Raw genomic sequence first — 20733 nt, 5'->3', positions numbered from 1 at the left:
TATTACACACAGGTGAGTTTTATATATTACACACAGGTGAGTTTTATATATTACACACAGGTGAGTTTTATATATTACACACAGGTGAGTTTTATATATTACACACAGGTGAGTTTTATATATTACACACAGGTGAGTTTTATATATTACACACAGCTGCTTTCAAAGTTATACATTATAATGCTATTGCATTAAACATCCTGTAGAATGTGCTGCGTTTTTTGGTGATTTGTCAAAGGCCTTTGATTCAGGAGATCATTGTACCTTGGATTGTCTGGATGTTTTTGAGTTTGATACAATTTGTAAAAAAAAAATTCGAGATTACCTCACAACTAGAGCTCAAGCTGTTTCTGCGTTTTCTTATCTGAACAAAGGTGCTTTTCAAGGACTCGTCCTTGGACCACTGTTATTTACAATTGATATAAGCCAGTGGCTACAGAGCCCAGCAGTTTCAGGAGCCGCGGCACGGCCATAGCAGTTTGGGCTCTGTAGACACTCCCATCCACTTGGCCACAAGCTAAAACATAGTAGCATCCACTTGTATACAGATGATGTAAGTCTGTATGCCTAAAAACATATATATTTTGTTTGTTTGACTGGAAAGGACAGAGTGAAATGGGGGATGAGAGAGAAGGGAGGATTGTTGAAGTCTGGATTCAAACTCAAAACCCTGCAGCCGGCTGCACTTGGAGCCTGGCATGTGTGCTGTGCCTTAACCACTCCACCACCAGGCAGCACTGCTGATAAAGAATGTCTCCTCTGTCATCATCAGCCGAACATAGCATTTATCACCCCAATCTAATGTGTATAGCAAGAAATTTAAACGTATATATTTGAGATGAATATGTGCTTAATTACATATGCAAATATCACATGATCAAACGTGCAATACATGTTTATACATTTGTGAAAGTAAAGTACAGAATACTTTTCCCCCGCAGTCTGTCTTCAGTGGCGGGACAGGTGAGCCGATGGGACAAGGCAGGAGGAGGGGACAAGGCAGGAGGACGGGACAAGGCAGGAGGACGGGGACAAGGCAGGAGGACGGGGACAAGGCAGGAGGAGGGGACAAGGCAGGAGGAGGGGACAAGGCAGGAGGACGGGACAAGGCAGGAGGAGGGGACAAGGCAGGAGGAAGGGACAAGGCAGGAGGACGGGACAAGGCAAGAGGACGGGACAAGGCAGGAGGACGGGACAAGGCAGGAGGAGGGGACAAGGCAGGAGGACGGGACAAGGCAGGAGGAGGGGACAAGGCAGGAGGACGGGACAAGGCAGGAGGAGGGGACAAGGCAGGAGGAGGGGACAAGGCAGGAGGACGGGACAAGGCAGGAGGAGGGGACAAGGCAGGAGGAAGGGACAAGGCAGGAGGACGGGACAAGGCAGGAGGAGGGGACAAGGCAGGAGGACGGGACAAGGCAGGAGGAGGGGACAAGGCAGGAGGACGGGACAAGGCAGGAGGAGGGGACAAGGCAGGAGGAGGGGACAAGGCAGGAGGACGGGACAACGGAACATCTGGGAAGAATAGAGCAAATCCCTGCACGTGCGTCCGTGCGTTTGCGTGCGCGTCGTTTGAGGCGCAGGAAAAGCACGCGCTGCACAGAGCGTGCGGTGGGCGGAGAACAGGCGGAGAACAGGCGGAGAACAGGCGGAGAACAGGCGGAGAACAGGCGGAGAACAGGCGGATTGTTGAAGAGTTGCGAGGACGAAGAGGACAAAGGAGCGCGAGTAACGGACCGAGCTTCGCCTGACGACACCAGGTAATAGAGGACAGCGGCCGGGACAGTCCTGAATAGTGTGGTACCGCGGCACAGACGCTGGGGGCCCCTGGGAGCCTGATAAGAACTTTGCCCATGTGATTTCTGGTACTGAGGGTCGCCATTAGCTTCAGTGATTTTCAGGGGTGTAAAGTAAGAGCAGGCCTTCTCTTTACTCTGGCCTGATTGAGTCATTTGGGTAATTGTACTTTTTCTGGGTTGTTTCTTTTTGTCAGTTCTCAACAAATATAACGTTACTGCATCGTCTGCTCTGATTGGCCAGAGCCCAGAAAATAATACAGACTGTGGTTTAAAACAACTTAATGCTACGTGTGCAATTTCATTTTTTACAGTTGAGAATTGTACAGTTTCCCCCTGATGACAGGTCTGAGCCTCAAATGACTATTTTGTTCCATAAAACAGTATTTGTACCAGCGGTGTTTGGGCAGAATCCCATTTGGAAACACTTCATTTGGACAGTCCACTTTGGAACCTGGTCCTCACATGACCTCATGTCACAGCTTTAGTGTGTTACAGAGGCACTTGGACAATCAGACGTGAACATAACATGAACTAACCTTTGTGTTTATTTTCAACCTCTCTTACCAATGTGTCTGTCTTTTCAGGGGGATTGTGGCTGTTATTTGGCTGTTTTCATGTCTTTCTTAAATATATGTTGTGTGTGTAGTGTGTATTTTTAAAACGTTCTATTATCTTAAGTATGTATGTCACTGATCCTCACTGTCCTGATTGTTTTGGGCCTGTTACATGTCCTATATTTCTGTCTGGATCAACCCCTGCATGGCTAACTCTGGCACATTTACATGTTTGATTAATGCATGTTGATTATATGCACGCTCCCACATCTAATAAACTTAAACCACATGGATGTGCCTTTAGAAATATGGTGTAGCCACAGATTTATCCACATTTTAACATACTACTAATACTACTTATTCACCTTATTCCAGAAGCTCCACGTCCGGAGCGACGTTCTACTCAGGGAATGTCTGCAGTGTTAACGTGTTGGTCACATGAATATTGGATATTTTACACAAATCAATCTACTTTAGAGCATGTTTTAGACCCAGACATTTCCCTCGTTCTCCATTTAAACCGACGGCGTTCTCGTTGGACCGGCCGTAAGATTACAACGGAAGTGATGATTCGTGGGAAAAGAGGGAAAAGTGGACCGGGCAGAATAAGGTCAATATATTAGACTAATGAACGTGGAGGTGAGTGGCATGGAATGTGGGGCAAGGGTCATGTTGTTTTATTCCTATGTTTTGAGAGTCAAATGCTACGCCCCGCTTTAGATGTACTCTTTCCTGCACTCTAGAGCAGGGGTCCCCAACCACCCAAAATAATCTCTCAGTGACGCATCTTCTCCGACGTAACGTTGGCCTGTCACTCATGACACTCATGAGCTCGTCTGTGGATATATCATGAAAAGCCTGATAGAAAATTGCCCATGAAATCCACTAAATATAATGGCAGTATATTCTATCTCTGCTCTTGTCCTGCGTGAGAACAACTGATACTGCATTATACATGATACGTCATCGCGGATGCGTCGCATCAAACATGCTGCCCTAAAGTAGAACCACAAGCCACAAGATGAGGAGCCAAACGAGGAGCAGACGAGGAGCAGACGAGGAGCAGACGAGGAGCAGACGAGGAGCAGACGACCTCCAAGAAAAAGAAAGTTACATTGAATAGACAATACCAGGAGTCGTACTTAAAATACGGGTTTGTCGCTACAGGTGACAGTGACACTCACGCACCGAGTCCGCTCTGCATAATATGTGTGGTAAAGCTGACGAATGAAGCCTCGATCGATGGATATGACATGTTCCAAACGTAAGCCTGGATGTTGGAGGACACGTCTCCTGGGCCAGCGTTCTCCAGCTGCTGCACCATCACCTGCTTTTACTTTTACAAGAGTTTGAACGCTACTTCCCGTGCACGAAAGAGCCGTGAACTGCGCATGAACCGCGACCCATTTGTGATTAAAGCGGGGGAATCGAGCATGTGCAACAAGAGGATCAGATGTTGGAGATTGTAAATGACGGTGGTCTTAAACGTATATTTGATGCAACAACTTTGCTGACATTCTGGATGAAAATCAAGCCAGAATATCCTGACATCGCCACAAGAGCACTAAAAACATTACTACCATTTCCAACATCCTCTGTGTGAAGCGGCTTTTCGGCCGTGATGGCAACAAGACAAAATTAGGGAGCGAACTGGACTTAAAGACACTGCGGGTGTCATTGTCTCCCATCACCCCTAGATGACCTCATTGCACAGAAACACGTGCAGGGCCCCCACTGATTCAGCGTGTGGTGAGTTGTCATTTTTCTGCCCTTATTTTTGCCATATTTATCTGGCCGGTCCGTGAAAATAAAACCTACATTATTCCGGTCCGTGGTGCTTAAAAGGTTGGGGACCCCTGTTCTAGTGTATTTCAGATGAAAAAAATCCAGCTCTTCACTTGTTATTATATCAACTGTGGGCGTGTTGTACAACTCCTGTGTCAGTGGAAGCCCAGCCCTCTGCTGCCTCCCTGTGCTCCGCCCATGCTCTTAACTACAACGCCCCCTATCTGCGAGCTGGAGGCTTACAGTCTGTGGACAAACCACTGTTGTAATTGCTTATTGAGTGTCTGCGAGATGTCTCGCAGACACTATATGTTCTAGTGTTTTTTATTATTATTATTATTATTATTATTGAGTGTCTGCGAGATGTCTCGCAGACACTATATGTTCTAGTGTTTTTTATTATTATTATTATTATTATTGAGTGTCTGCGAGATGTCTCGCAGACACTATATGTTCTAGTGTTTTTTATTGAGTCTCGCAGACACTATGTTCTAGTGTTTTTTATTATTATTATTGAGTGTCTGCGAGATGTCTCGCAGACACTATATGTTCTAGTGTTTTTTATTATTATTATTATTATTATTATTATTATTGAGTGTCTGCGAGATGTCTCGCAGACACTATATGTTCTAGTGTTTTTTATTATTATTATTATTTTTATTATTATTATTATTATTATTATTATTATTATTATTATTATTATTATTATTATTATTATTATTATTATTATTATTATATTTTCCAGTTTTTTCCTGACCTTCGGCGCGTTTCAACTCCTTAACGCTTTCACCGATTTCAACAAGTGATACCTCATTATGATCGTGTTCACTGTCTCATTATTGCTATTACTTTTGACATTTGTACTACTTGCACTTTTCGCAGTATTTGTAAAAGTATAATATTTAACCCTTTCACGTCCAAAACCTTTGGCGCGTTTCAACTCCTTAACGCTTTCACCGATTTCAACAAGTGATACCTCATTACGATCGCTTTCACTGTCTCATTACTGCTATTACTTTTGACATTTGTAATACTTGTACTTTTTGCAGTATTTACAAAAGTATAAGTATTTTGACACTTTTCCACCTTCGGTAAAGTTTCAACTCCTTGACGCTTTCACCGATTTCAACAAGTGATACCTCATTACGATCGCTTTCACAGTCTTACGTGTGCTATTACTTTTGACATTTGTACTACTTGTACTTTTTACAGTATTTACAAAAGTACTTTAACCCATTGTAATAAATGTGGCATTGAACACAATTCATGTTTTCAATAAATATTAACCCTTCCACACTTCCAAACACTTTCAACACATTCAGAATTCAACACATTAGTATTTAAACACATGTAGTACTTGTACACACATGTAGTACTTTTACACACATGCAGTACTTTTACACAAAAAAGTACTTTTACATTAAAAAAATACTTTTACACCAAAAATACTTTTAACACAAAAAATACTTTTAACACAAAAAGTACTTTTACACAAAAAGTACTTTTAACACAAAAAGTACTTTTAACACAAAAAGTACTTTTAACACAAAAAATACTTTTAACACAAAAAGTACTTTTAACACAAAAAGTACTTTTAACACAAAAAATACTTTTAACACAAAAAAGTACTTTTAACACAAAAAATACTTTTAACACAAAAAATACTTTTAACACAAAAAACTTTTAACACAAAAAGTACTTTTAACACAAAAAATACTTTTAACACAAAAAATACTTTTAACACAAAAAGTAGTTTTAACACAAAAAATACTTTTAACACAAAAAGTACTTTTACACAAAAAAGTACTTTTACCACCTACTTACCCAGCTCAACCAACCGTCCGGCCTGTCTACTTTTTCCCATGGAGGTTTTTTTAGTTTTTCCTGGCCGAGAAGGAGAATCCTAAGGACAGGGGATTCCCAGGACATCCCTCGCACCTGCTCCCCATCTTCAATCAACGCACCCAAGTCCCTGTGGCACCTCTGCTCCCATCAGTGCATTTGTTTTCTTATGCCGCCATCTAGTGGACACTTTAAATGTGGCAGGGAGAGCACATGTTTCGAACACACCCAAGTCCCTGTCCCTGTGGCACCTCTGCTCCCATCAGTGCATTTGTTTTCTTATGCCGCCATCTAGTGGACACTTTAAATGTGGCAGGGAGAGCACATGTTTCGAACACACCCAAGTCCCTGTCCCTGTGGCTCCTCTGCTCCCATCAGTGCATTTGTTTTCTTATGCCGCCATCTAGTGGACACTTTAAATGTGGCAGGGAGAGCACATGTTTCGAACACACCCAAGTCCCTGTCCCTGTGGCACCTCTGCTCCCATCAGTGCATTTGTTTTCTTATGCCGCCATCTAGTGGACACTTTAAATGTGGCAGGGAGAGCACATGTTTCGAACACACCCAAGTCCCTGTCCCTGTGGCACCTCTGCTCCCATCAGTGCATTTGTTTTCTTATGCCGCCATCTAGTGGACACTTTAAATGTCGCAGGCAGAGCACATGTTTCGAACACACCCAAGTCCCTGTCCCTGTGGCTCCTCTGCTCCCATCAGTGCATTTGTTTTCTTATGCCCCCATCTAGTGGACACTATATTACTTTTGACATTTGTACTACTTGTACTTTTTACAGTATTTACAAAAGTACTTTAACCCATTGTAATAAATGTGGCATTTGAACACAATTCATGTTTTCAACAAATATTAACCCTTCCACACTTCCAAACACTTTCAACACATTCAGAATTCAACACATTAGTATTTAAACACATATAGTACTTGTACACACATGTAGTACTTTTACACACATGCAGTACTTTTACACAAAAAAGTACTTTTACATAAAAAAAATACTTTTACACCAAAAATACTTTTAACACAAAAAACTTTTAACACAAAAAATACTTTTAACACAAAAATAATTTTAACACAAAAAATACTTTTAACACAAATACTTTTAACACAAAAAAACTTTTAACACCAAAAATACTTTTAACACAAAAAATACTTTTAACACAAAAAATACTTTTAACACAAAAAATACTTTTAACACAAAAAGTACTTTTAACACAAAAAGTACTTTTAACACAAAAAATACTTTTAACACAAAAAGTACTTTTAACACAAAAAATACTTTTAACACAAAATAACTTTTAACACAAAAAGTACTTTTACACAAAAAGTACTTTTACACAAAAAGTACTTTTACACAAAAAGTACTTTTACACAAAAAGTACTTTTACACAAAAAGTACTTTTACACAAAAAAGTACTTTTACACAAATTCGGCAATTTCACACAATTAAACAACTTCAACAACTTCACACTTCAACAAATTTGTACTTACACACATGTACACTTTCAGCAAGAATGCAGACACTCAAGCAATGGCTTCAGCCATTGCAAAATCTAGTTATTATTATTATTATATTTTCCAGTTTTTTCCTGACCTTCGGCGCGTTTCAACTCCTTAACGCTTTCACCGATTTCAACAAGTGATACCTCATTATGATCGTGTTCACTGTGTCCTTATTGCTATTACTTTTGACATTTGTACTACTTGCACTTTTCGCAGTATTTGTAAAAGTATAATATTTAACCCTTTCACGTCCAAAACCTTTGGCGCGTTTCAACTCCTTAACGCTTTCACCGATTTCAACAAGTGATACCTCATTACGATCGCTTTCACTGTCTCATTACTGCTATTACTTTTGACATTTGTAATACTTGTACTTTTTGCAGTATTTACAAAAGTATAAGTATTTTGACACTTTTCCACCTTCGGTAAGTTTCAACTCCTTGACGCTTTCACCGATTTCAACAAGTGATACCTCATTACGATCGCTTTCACAGTCTTACGTGTGCTATTACTTTTGACATTTGTACTACTTGTACTTTTTACAGTATTAACAAAAGTACTTTAACCCATTGTAATAAATGTGGCATTGAACACAATTCATGTTTTCAATAAATATTAACCCTTCCACACTTCCAAACACTTTCAACACATTCAGAATTCAACACATTAGTATTTAAACACATGTAGTACTTGTACACACATGTAGTACTTTTACACACATGCAGTACTTTTACACAAAAAATACTTTTACACCAAAAATACTTTTAACACAAAAAATACTTTTAACACAAAAAGTACTTTTAACACAAAAAGTACTTTTAACACAAAAAGTACTTTTAACACAAAAAGTACTTTTAACACAAAAAGTACTTTTAACACAAAAAGTACTTTTAACACAAAAAATACTTTTAACACAAAAAATACTTTTAACATAAAAAGTACTTTTAACACAAAAAGTACTTTTAACACAAAAAATACTTTTAAGACAAAAAATACTTTTAACACAAAAAGTACTTTTAACACAAAAAATACTTTTAACACAAAAAGTACTTTTAACACAAAAAATACTTTTAACACAAAAAATACTTTTAACACAAAAAATACTTTTAACACAAAAAGTACTTTTAACACAAAAAGTACTTTTAACACAAAAAGTACTTTTAACACAAAAAATACTTTTTAACACAAAAAGTACTTTTAACACAAAAAGTACTTTTAACACAAAAAATACTTTTAACACAAAAAGTACTTTTAACACAAAAAGTACTTTTAACACAAAAAATACTTTTAACACAAAAAATACTTTTAACAGAAAAAGTACTTTTAACACAAAAATACTTTTAATACAAAAAATACTTTTAACACAAAAAATACTTTTAACACAAAAATACTTTTAACACAAAAAGTACTTTTAACACAAAAAATACTTTTAACACAAAAAATACCTTTAACACAATTAAACAACTTCAAACAACTTCACACTTCAACAAATTTGTACTTACACACATGTACACTTTCAGCAAGAATGCAGACACTCAAGCAATGGCTTCAGCCATTGCAAAATCTAGTTGGAGCATATTATTCAATGAAAGTCAATGACATGTTGAGAAAATAATTATATTAATATATTTTGCTATAATATATTATATATATATATATATATATATATTATATATATATATATATATGATATATGATATATTGCTGGTATATTGTTTGCATTATGAAATGTTGAGCTAAATTTGACATGTGGATCTGTGTATGGCTTTAATAGTTTTGGTGAAACCAAAGGAACATTTTCACATCTGGACAATAACATTTTTGTATTCATATTGATTGAGGATACGAGGAATGCATTCGGTATGTGGAGCTGTAAGGAGTTTAAAATGTAGAGCTTTACTGTATTTCACATTTCAAAACATTAAAACATCAGGTACAGTTCCTTTAAGGATCATTGAGGACAGGATATTCTGTCCTCACTGTGGTGTCACTACCAGGGCTGGACAGATAGCGAACATCCAAAAAAGAGAGTCCAACAACCATGTAGAGAAGACTTGTCTTTAATGTCTTTTAAGACTCTTTTCCCCACAACTTGTCTCTTTGACAATTGGAATTTTGTAAAACTGTAACAAACACATAAAAACACATGTAACCACATGTAAACCTTTATAAATGTACATTCACATCAATTGTACATGAACAGATACATACATGCACAGCAGCTAGCAACAACCAACATTCAAAGGAAGTACAGATTAAACTTAAGTTTGACATAAGTTTATATATAAGTTTATATATGCAAACGTAGAACAACATTATAACACAGAATAACATTCAACTTACGGACAAAGATACCCCAAGGCAGAAAACGGGATGTTTTGTCAGTAGCTGCACTGCCGGAGCCGGACACGCTTGACTGAATGCATGAGGCCGAAAAACCAAACTTATACCGACAACGTCCACTAGGGGCAGTAGTAGACTATCGCGCACACGAAGAAGTTTAGAAATGACGTAATCCTGTGTCAACAGTACACGGTCAGTAAGCACAACCAGAAATAAACCATATATTAAGCGCACGGGCGGCCCCCTAGTGCCCTGGGGCCCCAGGCAATTGCCTGGTATGCCTAATGGGATGCAGCGCCTCTGGGCAGGAGGAAGCTACAAGAGGAGGATGGAGGAGCAGCTGCAGTAGAAGAACATTCAGGGAGTGTGGAGGAGCCTGAAAACCATCTCGGGCTTCAAAATCCCCCCTGTCCAGACGGAGGGGGATCTACAGTGGGTGAATTGGCTAAACTCTCACTTTTGCTCAACCCCCCCCCTGCACAGCTGCATGCTCCCTCTTCCACAGCTGGACAATGGCCCACACCTGTTCCTCTTCGCACCTCCGCCCCGGCCCATCAGCTCCCCACTCCACCCGGACTCAACCATCCCCCCAGCACACAGTCCCCTGCCAACCATCTGTATCTACCTGCGTTGCATCAATGAAATTTCCCCATGTGGGACAATAAAGGAATATCTTATCTTATCTTATCCACTGACTGTCACAGCAGCACAGGTGAGGAGTGAGCTGAAGAGGATTAAAGTGAGGAAGGCAGCAGGACCTGACGGCATCAGCCCCAGGCTCCTTAAGTCCTGTGCAGATGAACTGTGTGGAGTTATGGAGCATGTCTTCAACATGAGCCTGAAGCTGAGGGGTGTACCACAGGTCTGAAGACCTCCTGTCTGGTACCTGTGCCCAAGACACCGCGCGCCAAAGACTTCAACAGCTTCAGGCCGGTGGCTCTCACGTCTCGATGAAGACACTGGAGCGGCGCTGGTCCTGGACCACCTCCGCTCCACCGTGAGCTCAGCCATGGACCCGCTGCAATCGGCCTGGCATCGGAGTGGAGGACGCCATCATCTCCTGCTGCACCGCTCTCTCTCTCACCTGGAGAAGCCTGGCAGCTATGTGAGGATCCTGTTCTTTGATCTCTCCAGAGCCTTCAACACCATCAGCTCCTGAGGGACAAGCTGGAGACGGCTGGTGTGGAGTATGACCTGGCAGAGTGGATCCTGGACTACCTCACAAACCAACCCCAGTTTGTGAGAGCCCGGGAAAAACTACAAAAAACCTCCTTGGGAAAAAGTAGAAACCTGGAGGAGTTCCACAGACGGACAGACAGACGCGAGGAGACCATGGAGTTGGACCCACTCAAGAGGAGAACCAGTTCATCAGGAGGAGAGCCAGCTCTTTCAGGCAGATGAAGGACCGTCCATACGTGGGAGAGACCGCTTCACCAGGAAAGGAGCATCTGGGTCCATAGGTCCTCGGAGTGAGAAAAAGAAAAAGGAAAGGCAATGAACAGTTTGCAAGTGGAATTAAATATTACATATTGTTTGATAGAATAAGTAGTCAGAAGCAGAGGAGAGTGCCCACGCTGCCATACTTCCCCCATAGTTGCTCCCAGGGCAGTGTAGCTGAAACTGTAGGTTTATATTTCTGTTCCTAACTGGCCTGACCATAAGCCTTTTCAAAGAGGAACATTTTAAGCCTGGACTTAAATGAAGAGACTGTGTCAGGAGCTGATTCCATAACACAGGAGCTTGGTAGTTTACCTGTTACCACCCACCTATTTTCGCCCTGTGCACAATGGTTGGACCCAAATGACATTGCTTATTAAAAGAGGATCTTATGTTCCACATGCAAGTGTGATGCATCATTAGAAAGCTTAGGCCTTCTAGTTTCTGCAGATGTGCACATGACACACTGTCAGGGCTTCAGAACTTACACTACAGAGGCCCAAACATAAACAAAACATCCTTTTTTAGTCTCGCCTGAATATTGTCAATTTGTAATGGTCCTGAGCATGACATACTTCATTGTGTGCATATGCTGTTCACTGTACATGATGTTTATCTTGTTGACAACAACTGTGTAAAGTTTCAGATCTCTGGGAACAGGCATTTTGGTGCAGTTGACCTTTTTGTATCAAAAGTATATTCGGAACAAGTGATCCAAATGTGCCAACTGTGCCAAACTGTTTTATTACAATTTTGGCTCCTCTATTATCTTAAAACATACATTTTGATGTTTTGTAGGCCACTAATACCTATTATAACTGCTAAAAACGAATTTCCCATATAGAGGTGGAAAAGAAAAATTACAATATTTTTATTTTATTTTTGTATTGGTATAATAATACATATATCTAACAAAATGCGCGTCCAAAAGGCTAATCAAATCAGAAAACGTTATGCGTAAAATCTAGTCTGCTCCTGCCGAAAAATCTAGGCTCTTTACAGCCTTACGCACGAGAATACAGAGGATTCTGTGTGTGGGACCCCTAAGTCCCGCCCCACATTTTAAAGCTATTCTTATTGGCTAGAATAATATGTCAATCAAAGTCCGCTAAGTCACTGCTGACGTTAGCTATGTGGCTAAAAACAAGTTAGCTTCGCGCGTCGGAACCGCCGCATTTTTTTCCTCCGGAGGCTGTAGAGAACAAACCCGGTGACAGAAAAAATGGATGGTCTCATTCTGTAGGTAACAGTCTGAGGAAGAGATCGATGCCAAACACCATCTTATAAGTCAAACAGGTCATTTGTTATGGACGGAGAAATGCGCCGGACGAGCGCATTCTCGTCCGGCGAGAAACGAAGAAAAGTTTGTTTACTTGATATCTCGAAATCGGAAAACTTCAGGAAAAATACAAGTGGATATTGTTTTTCATGGAGTACAAGGATGTACAGAATTAAAGCCATTTCGTCCGTCATTAACAGCAAACAGGACATGCGTTTGTAAAAGTTGAGACTTTCTCACAAACTATTGGCAATTGCTTCTTGGGGCATTTTATTCAATGTAAATCAATGACATATTCGTTTTGTTGAGAAAATAAGCTTTAAAATGATGTATAACTTGCTGGTATTGACCACGGAAATAAAAGTGATGATGTAAGAGAATATTTGAGATATGGAAATAGGTGATAGGTGGATGGTAACAGGTCAAACGCTCTACCTCCTACTGTGCTTTTAGAGACTCTTGGGACCACCAGAAGGCTCTACCTCCTGCTCTGCTTTTAGAGACTTTTGGGACCACCAGAGGGCTCTACCTCCTACTTTGCTTTAGAGACTCTTGGGACCACCAGAAGGCTCTACCTCCTACTGTGCTTTTAGAGATTCTTGGGACCACCAGAAGGCTGGTGGCAGGATTCAGAGCCCACTGTGGTGGGCTCTGAATCCTGCTGTGGTGGGCTCTGAACCCTGCTGTGGTGGGCTCTGAACCCTGACTGGAAAACTTCAAATAAGTTTTTGTCCTGTAGATGGCGACAAAGCTGTTTAACTTGGACAGGTGTCCAGCCAATGATACAATGCAGTTTACTTACGCTACGCAGCCAATCATAGCATTGATAGTGTTTGCATATGTGCCCTGCCCACGCACCATGCAGGTCAGCTAGTTAACAATAATGTGGCAGAATTAAGAGACGCAAGTCCCTCAGCCAGGACACAACTGGACCTCAGCCAGGCCACAACTGGACCTCAGCCAGGCCACAACTGGACCACAGCCAGGCCACAACTGGACCACAGCCAGGCCACAACTGGACCACAGCCAGGCCACAACTGGACCACAGCCAGACCACAACTGGACCACAGCCAGGCCACAACTGGACCTCAGCCAGGCCACAACTGGACCACAGCTAGGCCACAACTGGACCACAGCCAGGCCACAACTGGATGTGGCCACAACTGGACTCTCAAATATAACATGCTGCTGTAATTTGATTCTTCTAATAAGCCATGTAACTTGCTATAACTATGATCTATGGTTTTGAACAGGTGTGATACTGGTGTGTGGCCACACGGGGCACATCTGATGTTGCTCACAGTGGTCCTCAGTGTGCCCATGGGCAGGGAGCTTGTGTATTTGCCCAGACACATGGAAATTAGAGGGAACATTGCCCCAGACCCCCCACTGCTTGGTCCCTCCTAGTTCTGAAATAGAAGTGAAATAAAAGCAAAAAAGCGGAGAATAAACTGGAAGTACTTTTCTGTTTACTCTGGCTTTAGCCAAGTCTCACAGACACACAAATAGGGCTGGGTAAAAAAATCGATTAAATAAATTTTGGATCAATGTAATTAAAATTTTGCAATATCGATTCATAAGGCATGAGATTGATTTTTCCCCATGAAGTTAACCCCAGTAGTCTTGTGCAGGCGCAGCAGTGGCGCGTTGACGTGCGCTTGTCAAGCTGCAAGACGCAGGTCAAACTGGGCTCAGCGAGCCGTCCCAACTCAAGTCTGACGTCTGGAACCATTTCGGATTTAAAACAACAAAGGACAAAGAGCCGGATGAAACCAAAGTGGTTTGCAAAATCTGCGAAGCGGAGGTCAGTTATTGTAGAAATACCACAAACCTCACTTGATAAGGTATCACACTACGCTAACGTTAGCCTCCGACAACAAGCCGTCCGGGGCAAATCAAATGAAACTGAGGGAATCACTAACATGACCAGCAGATTCTCCGCGGGTCATAAAGATAACAGAGGCCATCGCAACTTTTGTCTGCAAAGATTTACGCCCGTACTCAGTAGTGCAAAACGAACGCTTCAAGCGGCTTGCTCGTGTGCTAGATCCACACTACGTTATGGTGCGACGTCAACATCTGACAGAACGTTCTCCCGTGTGTGTGAAAATACGCCATCCTAACGACAATGCAGTATCTGCAGAGAGAGTCGGCATAACACCTGGACATCACGGTCAACGCAGTCGTACCTGACAGTGACCTGACCAGCCACACGCTAATAATGTGGGAGTGTCTACAGAGCCCCGGCCGAAACTGCCATGTTATTTTGTGCCGGCCGCGCACCGCGGCTCCTGAAACTGCTGCGCTATTTGACCGCGCCGGGTTAAGGTTAAGGTTAGGGTTAAGGTTAGCGTTCCTAAAACTGCTCGGCCATTTGACACGGCCTAATAATATAGCTAATATGTTGATGGGGGCCATACAGGAGCGGGGGGCCATACAGGAGCGGGGGGGCCATACAGGAGCGGGGGGCCATACAGGAGCGGGGGGGCCATACAGGAGCGGTGGGGCCATACAGGAGCGGTGGGGCCATACAGGAGTGGGGGGCCATACAGGAGCGGGGGGGCCATACAGGAGCGGGGGGGGCCATACAGGAGCGGGGGGGCCATACAGGAGCGGGGGGGCCATACAGGAGCGGGGGGCCATACAGGAGCGGGGGGCCATACAGGAGCGGGGGGGCCATACAGGAGCGGGGGGGCCATACAGGAGCGGGGGAGCCATACAGGATCGGGGGGGGCCATACAGGAGCGGGGGAGCCATACAGGAGCGGGGGGGGCCATACAGGAGCGGGGGGCCATACAGGAGCGGGGGAGCCATAGGCAAGGCAAGTTTATTTGTGTTGCACATTTCATACACAAGGCAATTCAAAGTGCTTCACAGCAGGAAAAATGCATTCAAATCACAAAGAAATTACAGAAACAGAAATACAATAAAATTAACTGAATTAAAAATTACCAATCCAACTGATTGTCTAAACTAATAAAATCACAAACAAAAGAGAAAAGTGCAAAGAAAAAAATCCTTTCAGTCATATGCGCAGCTAAACAAAACTGTTTTTAGCTTAGATTTGAACATTGTCAGAAAAGAACCTGTCTCACATCTTCAGGAAGAATGTTCCAGATTTTAGCTGCATAAAACTGAAACGCAGATTCTCCATGTTTTGTCCTGACTCTGGCACCAGCAGGAGGCCGGTCCATGTTTAGTCCTGACTCTGGCACCAGCAGGAGGCCGGTCCATGTTTAGTCCTGACTCTGGCACCAGCAGGAGGCCGGTCCATGTTTAGTCCTGACTGGCACCAGCAGGAGGCCGGTCCATGTTTAGTCCTGACTCTGGCACCAGCAGGAGGCCGGTCCATGTTTAGTCCTGACTCTGGCACCAGCAGGAGGCCGGTCCATGTTTAGTCCTGACTCTGGCACCAGCAGGAGGCCGGTCCATGTTTAGTCCTGACTCTGGCACCAGCAGGAGGCCGGTCCATGTTTAGTCCTGACTCTGGCACCAGCAGGAGGCCGGTCCATGTTTAGTCCTGACTCTGGCACCAGCAGGAGGCCGGTCCATGTTTAGTCCTGACTCTGGCACCAGCAGGAGGCCGGCCCCTGAGAACAGGACTAATGTGATGGTACTTCCTGGTTCTAGTCAGGACCCGAGCAGCAGCGTTCTGGATGTACTGCAGCTGTTTTACAACTCGTTTGGAGAGACCAGTGAGCGGCCGTTACAGTCTAATCTACTGGAGACAAACGCGTGGATAAGTCTCTCCAAGTCTGGTTTTGACACTATATTTTTGATTTTGGCAATGTTTTTTAGATGATAAAAAGCTGCTGATGTTATTGATTTGACGTGGCTATTAAAGTTCAAGTCTGAGTCCATTATAACCCCCAGATTTCTAATTTGGTTTGTAGGTTTTAGAGCGAGACTCTGGAGGTGACCGCTAACAACTGATCTGTTCTCATCGAATCATACGGGAGTGGGGGGGCCATACAGGAGCGGGGGATCCATACAGGAGCGGGGGGGCCATACAGGAGCGGGGGGGCCATACAGGAGTGGGGGGCCATACAGGAGCGGGGGGGCCATACAGGAGTGGGGGGGCCATACAGGAGCGGGGGAGCCATACAGGAGCGGGGGGGCCATACAGGAGCGGGGGGGCCATACAGGAGCGGGGGGGCCATACAGGAGCGGGGGGCCATACAGGAGCGGGGTCTCTTAAACTGTCCAATTCACAAGTTTGCACTTAAAACCTGTTTGTGGTGAAAAGAAAAAATAAAGTACATTTGTATTTTGCAACACAATTGAGCCATTTTCATTATTTAAGAGCAGAGCAAATCGAATCGAATCGAATCGAATGGTGATTAATCGATTCAGGACGTTATGAATCGAAATCAAATCTATTTAGGAAATTGGCCATGATCCCCAGCCCTACACACAAACGTGCAATAACTAAATGTATTTTTGAGAATAACTAATGTTGGCCTCCTCGTTGAAAAGTATTATTTAGATTTGATTTATTAAGCGACCTTTGTGTTATGTTTGGCTGACATCAGTCGCTCACAGCTGAGTTCTCCAGGGCATGAATATGAGGTCGCAGTCACAACACTGAGCTGGTCCGGTTTGTGTTCACAATTCACTTTTATCCATCGAATCAAATGTTCAGAAGTGCCTCTTCTCCTCGCCTGTAGGGAGGAGGAGCTCTGCCTGATCTGTGTAACATAAACAAACTTGGAGCAGGATTTTGAGCACCCCCCCTGTGCACAACCCCCCCACGTGTGCACAACCTGCCCCACTTGTGCACAATCCCCCCACAAGTGCACAACCTGCCCCACGTGTGCACAACCCCCCCACATGTGCACAACCCCCCCACGTGTGCACAACCCCCCACGTGTGCACAGCCCACCCTCCATGTGCACAACCCCCCCACGTGTGCACAGCCCACCCTCCATGTGCACAACTTGCCCCACGTGTACACAACCCCCCCACATGTGCACAACCTGCCCCACGTGTGCACAATCCCCCCACAAGTGCACAACCTGCCCCACATGTGCACAACCCCCCCACGTGTGCACAACCCCCCACGTGTGCACAGCCCACCCTCCATGTGCACAACCCCCCCACATGTGCACAACCTGCCCCACGTGTACACAACCCGCCCCACGTGTACACAACTCGCCCCACGTATGCAAAGCCCACCCTCCATGTGCACAACCCGCCCCACGTGTGCCGACTCAGTGAGAGCTGCTGCCGAGGCGTCAGAGCAGATTTGTTTTCGCATCAGGAGGTGGGCACAAGGGCTGAATGGCTTGCTTGGAGTCGCCAGGGTAAAACAAAATTGACAACACAAGTTGTACGAGTAAATGTGATGATGTCATACATTTCAGAGGTTAATATTGGCTGAATATAGGCCACTTAAGGCCAGCTTAAGCATATTTTTTTATGTTTGGTTCCATTTAGCAGTGTAAGTATAATTACTGGAAATGTTGATATATATTTAATAATATATATCAATATATAAAATAAACCAGACTTTAACCTGGATGACACTTAATTATCTGCTTCTTAACCCTGAAAAAACCAAGGTCATTGTCCTGGTCCTAAACATGTACGAGACACTCTATCTGAGCAGATAGTCACACTGGACAATGTTAGTGAAGCCTCCAGCCTCCAAACCTCGGAGTCTTTTTTGACCAGGAGCTCTCATTTAAAGGTGCCATAACATGCTTTTTTCACGTTAGTCTATCCTAAGTGTATCATTGATAATAATAAGGGTTGTGCAACACCCTTAACATAATAGTTATGAAATATCACCCAGACCTTGGACCCCCTCACCAACCCGGAAATGCAGACGGCTTGGTTTGATATTCGCCCCCACCCTTGCGAAGAGCGATCTGGCTCCCCCGCCCAACCCGTGACGTAGTCTCAGAGCGTGTGTGCCCCGCCCAACCCGTGACGTAGTGTGTCCCCCACAGCTGTCTGCTCCGCGCTGCGCCGCTCCGCGCGAGTGAGTGAGAAAGAGTCTACTTTGAGCCGAAATAAATCTGGTGTTTATTCTACAGCGTGCGCAGAACAGATAAAATATATCAGATAAAATATATATATATATATATTTATCTGTTCTGCGCACACTGTAGAATAAACACCAGATTTATTTTGTAAGTCTTATGTCCATTTCCTTGTTTTTCGGTATCTGATAGAACTTCTCTCCGTTTATTTTCCCGGTTGCTGCATCAACTGCCACATAAACCTTCACCATTGTGATAATAGTAAAGAGTGCGATATCATTAATGACGTTTTGGGCCTCTTTGAACCGTGTTTCCTCTTAAATCGAAGCAGAAAAACTCCGGGGCTTGTATGGGGAGACGAGCCTGGAACAGCGCGGAGCCGGGGGAAGGGGGCGGGAGACGGGAGGCGGGAGGGGGGTGGAGAGGGGGGGGGGGGGGTTAGGGGGGGATGATAAGATGACGCGTGCCTGTGGTTATGACGCGGTCTTGCCCCACCGCCCGTCAGTTTGGAGATTGGAGGAAAGGAGATAGTCTGTACTATAGCTAAACACTGCGTGAATCAATCAAAAAAACACTCTGGACATAAATGAAGCACAAATAGCAATGTAAGAAGGTTAAAAGGTCTGAAAAGTCGATTTTGCATGTTATGGGACCTTTTAAAGCTCATATAAATCAAGCCTGTTAAACAGACTATTTCCATTTGCGCAACAAGAGCCAAAATCAGAAGAATCCTGCCTAAAAGTGATGCTGAAAAACTTATCCATGCATTTGTAACGACTAGATTAGACTACTGTAACTCCTGCTCACAGCAGGTCCTAAAAGCTCCATAAAAAGCTTTCAACTGGTTCAAAATGCAGCAGCAAGATTACTAACAGGAACAAAAAGAAGAGGGCACATTACGCCGGTGCTGGAGTCTCTTCACTGGCCCCCCGTCGAGTTTAGAATCAAATTCAAAATTCTACTCCTGACCTACAAAGCCATAAATGACATGGCCCCATCCTACCTCAAAGATGCTATAGAACCATATCATCCAAACAGAGCTCTTCACTCTCAAAATGCCGGCCTTCTGGTGGTGCCAAGAGTCTCTAAAAGCACAGTAGGAGGTAGAGCCTTCTGGTGGTCCCAAGAGTCTCTAAAAGCACAGTAGGAGGTAGAGCATTTAGCTCCCAAGCCCCTGTGTTATGGAATCAGCTCCTGTCCATGTTAAAGAGGCCAACAGCTTGAGCACTATCCTCTTCTATTAAACAATATTTAATATTTAATTCCATTTGCAAACTGTTCATTGCCTTTTTCTCACTTCCTGTCGGGAGTGGAACAGAATTGATGACCTGTGACCCAGATGCTCCTCTCCTGGCGAACCGGTCTCTACACCATATGGACGGTCCTTCATCTGCCTGGAAGATCTGGTTCTCCTCCTGAAGAACTGGCTCTCCTCCTGAAGAACTGGTTCTCCTCCTGAGTGGGTCCAGCTCCACTGTCTACCGTCCGCCTGTCCATCTGTGAGAGTCAGATCTCAGAGGCAACTGTTGTTGTGATTTTGGGCGTTACAAAAATAAATTGAATTGAATTTATAAATGAGTGCTTTGTGGATAAACATGAAATGTCATACATTTTCTTATCCAGAGTAAAAACATTACTCATTTAATAAATTTTTAAGACCCTTTTTTCAAAAATGTATCTGGATGAGGAAATTGTATCGGAATATACAAGTATCGGGATACGTATTGTATCGCGAGGGTCTTGGCAATACCCAGCCCTAGTGTAAAGTAATATTCTGGGTTTTCAAGCGATAAAAAAACAAATGAAATAAAATAAATAGGTGCCGCAGATTTGTCTACCACGTGACCACACAAACCAATCAGAGCGAGAGCTGCTAGAGCAAGAACTGCTTGAGCGAGAACTGCTAAAGCAAGAGCTGCTAGAGCGAGAGCTGCTAAAGCAAGAGCTGCTAGCAAGAACTGCTAAAGCAAGAGCTGCTAGAGCGAGAGCTGCTAAAGCAAGAGCTGCTAGCAAGAACTGCTAAAGCAAGAGCTGCTAGAGCGAGAGCTGCTAAAGCAAGAGCTGCTAGCAAGAACTGCTAAAGCAAGAGCTGCTAGAGCGAGAACTGCTAGAGCAAGAACTGCTAAAGCAAGAGCTGCTAGAGCGAGAGCTGCTAAAGCAAGAGCTGCTAGCAAGAACTGCTAAAGCAAGAGCTGCT

General features: G+C 43.5%; 1 protein-coding gene across 1 annotated transcript in view; it reads left to right on the top strand.

The window, feature by feature from the left end:
• The first annotated feature begins 1685 nt into the window (after positions 1–1685).
• Positions 1686–20733, top strand: part of tspan4b (tetraspanin 4b) — a 50866-nt gene continuing 31818 nt past the window's right edge. The window contains exon 1 of the mRNA XM_072442342.1: positions 1686–1757. The gene's annotated coding sequence lies outside the window, so the exon portion shown is untranslated. The remainder of the gene's footprint in view (positions 1758–20733) is intronic.

This window comes from Eucyclogobius newberryi, unplaced genomic scaffold, assembly GCF_026437365.1.
Source record: "Eucyclogobius newberryi isolate DKJ021-1_F unplaced genomic scaffold, fEucNew1.0.hap1 SCAF_13, whole genome shotgun sequence".
Taxonomy (NCBI): domain Eukaryota; kingdom Metazoa; phylum Chordata; class Actinopteri; order Gobiiformes; family Gobiidae; genus Eucyclogobius; species Eucyclogobius newberryi.
This window is presented reverse-complemented; position numbering and strand designations above follow the sequence as displayed.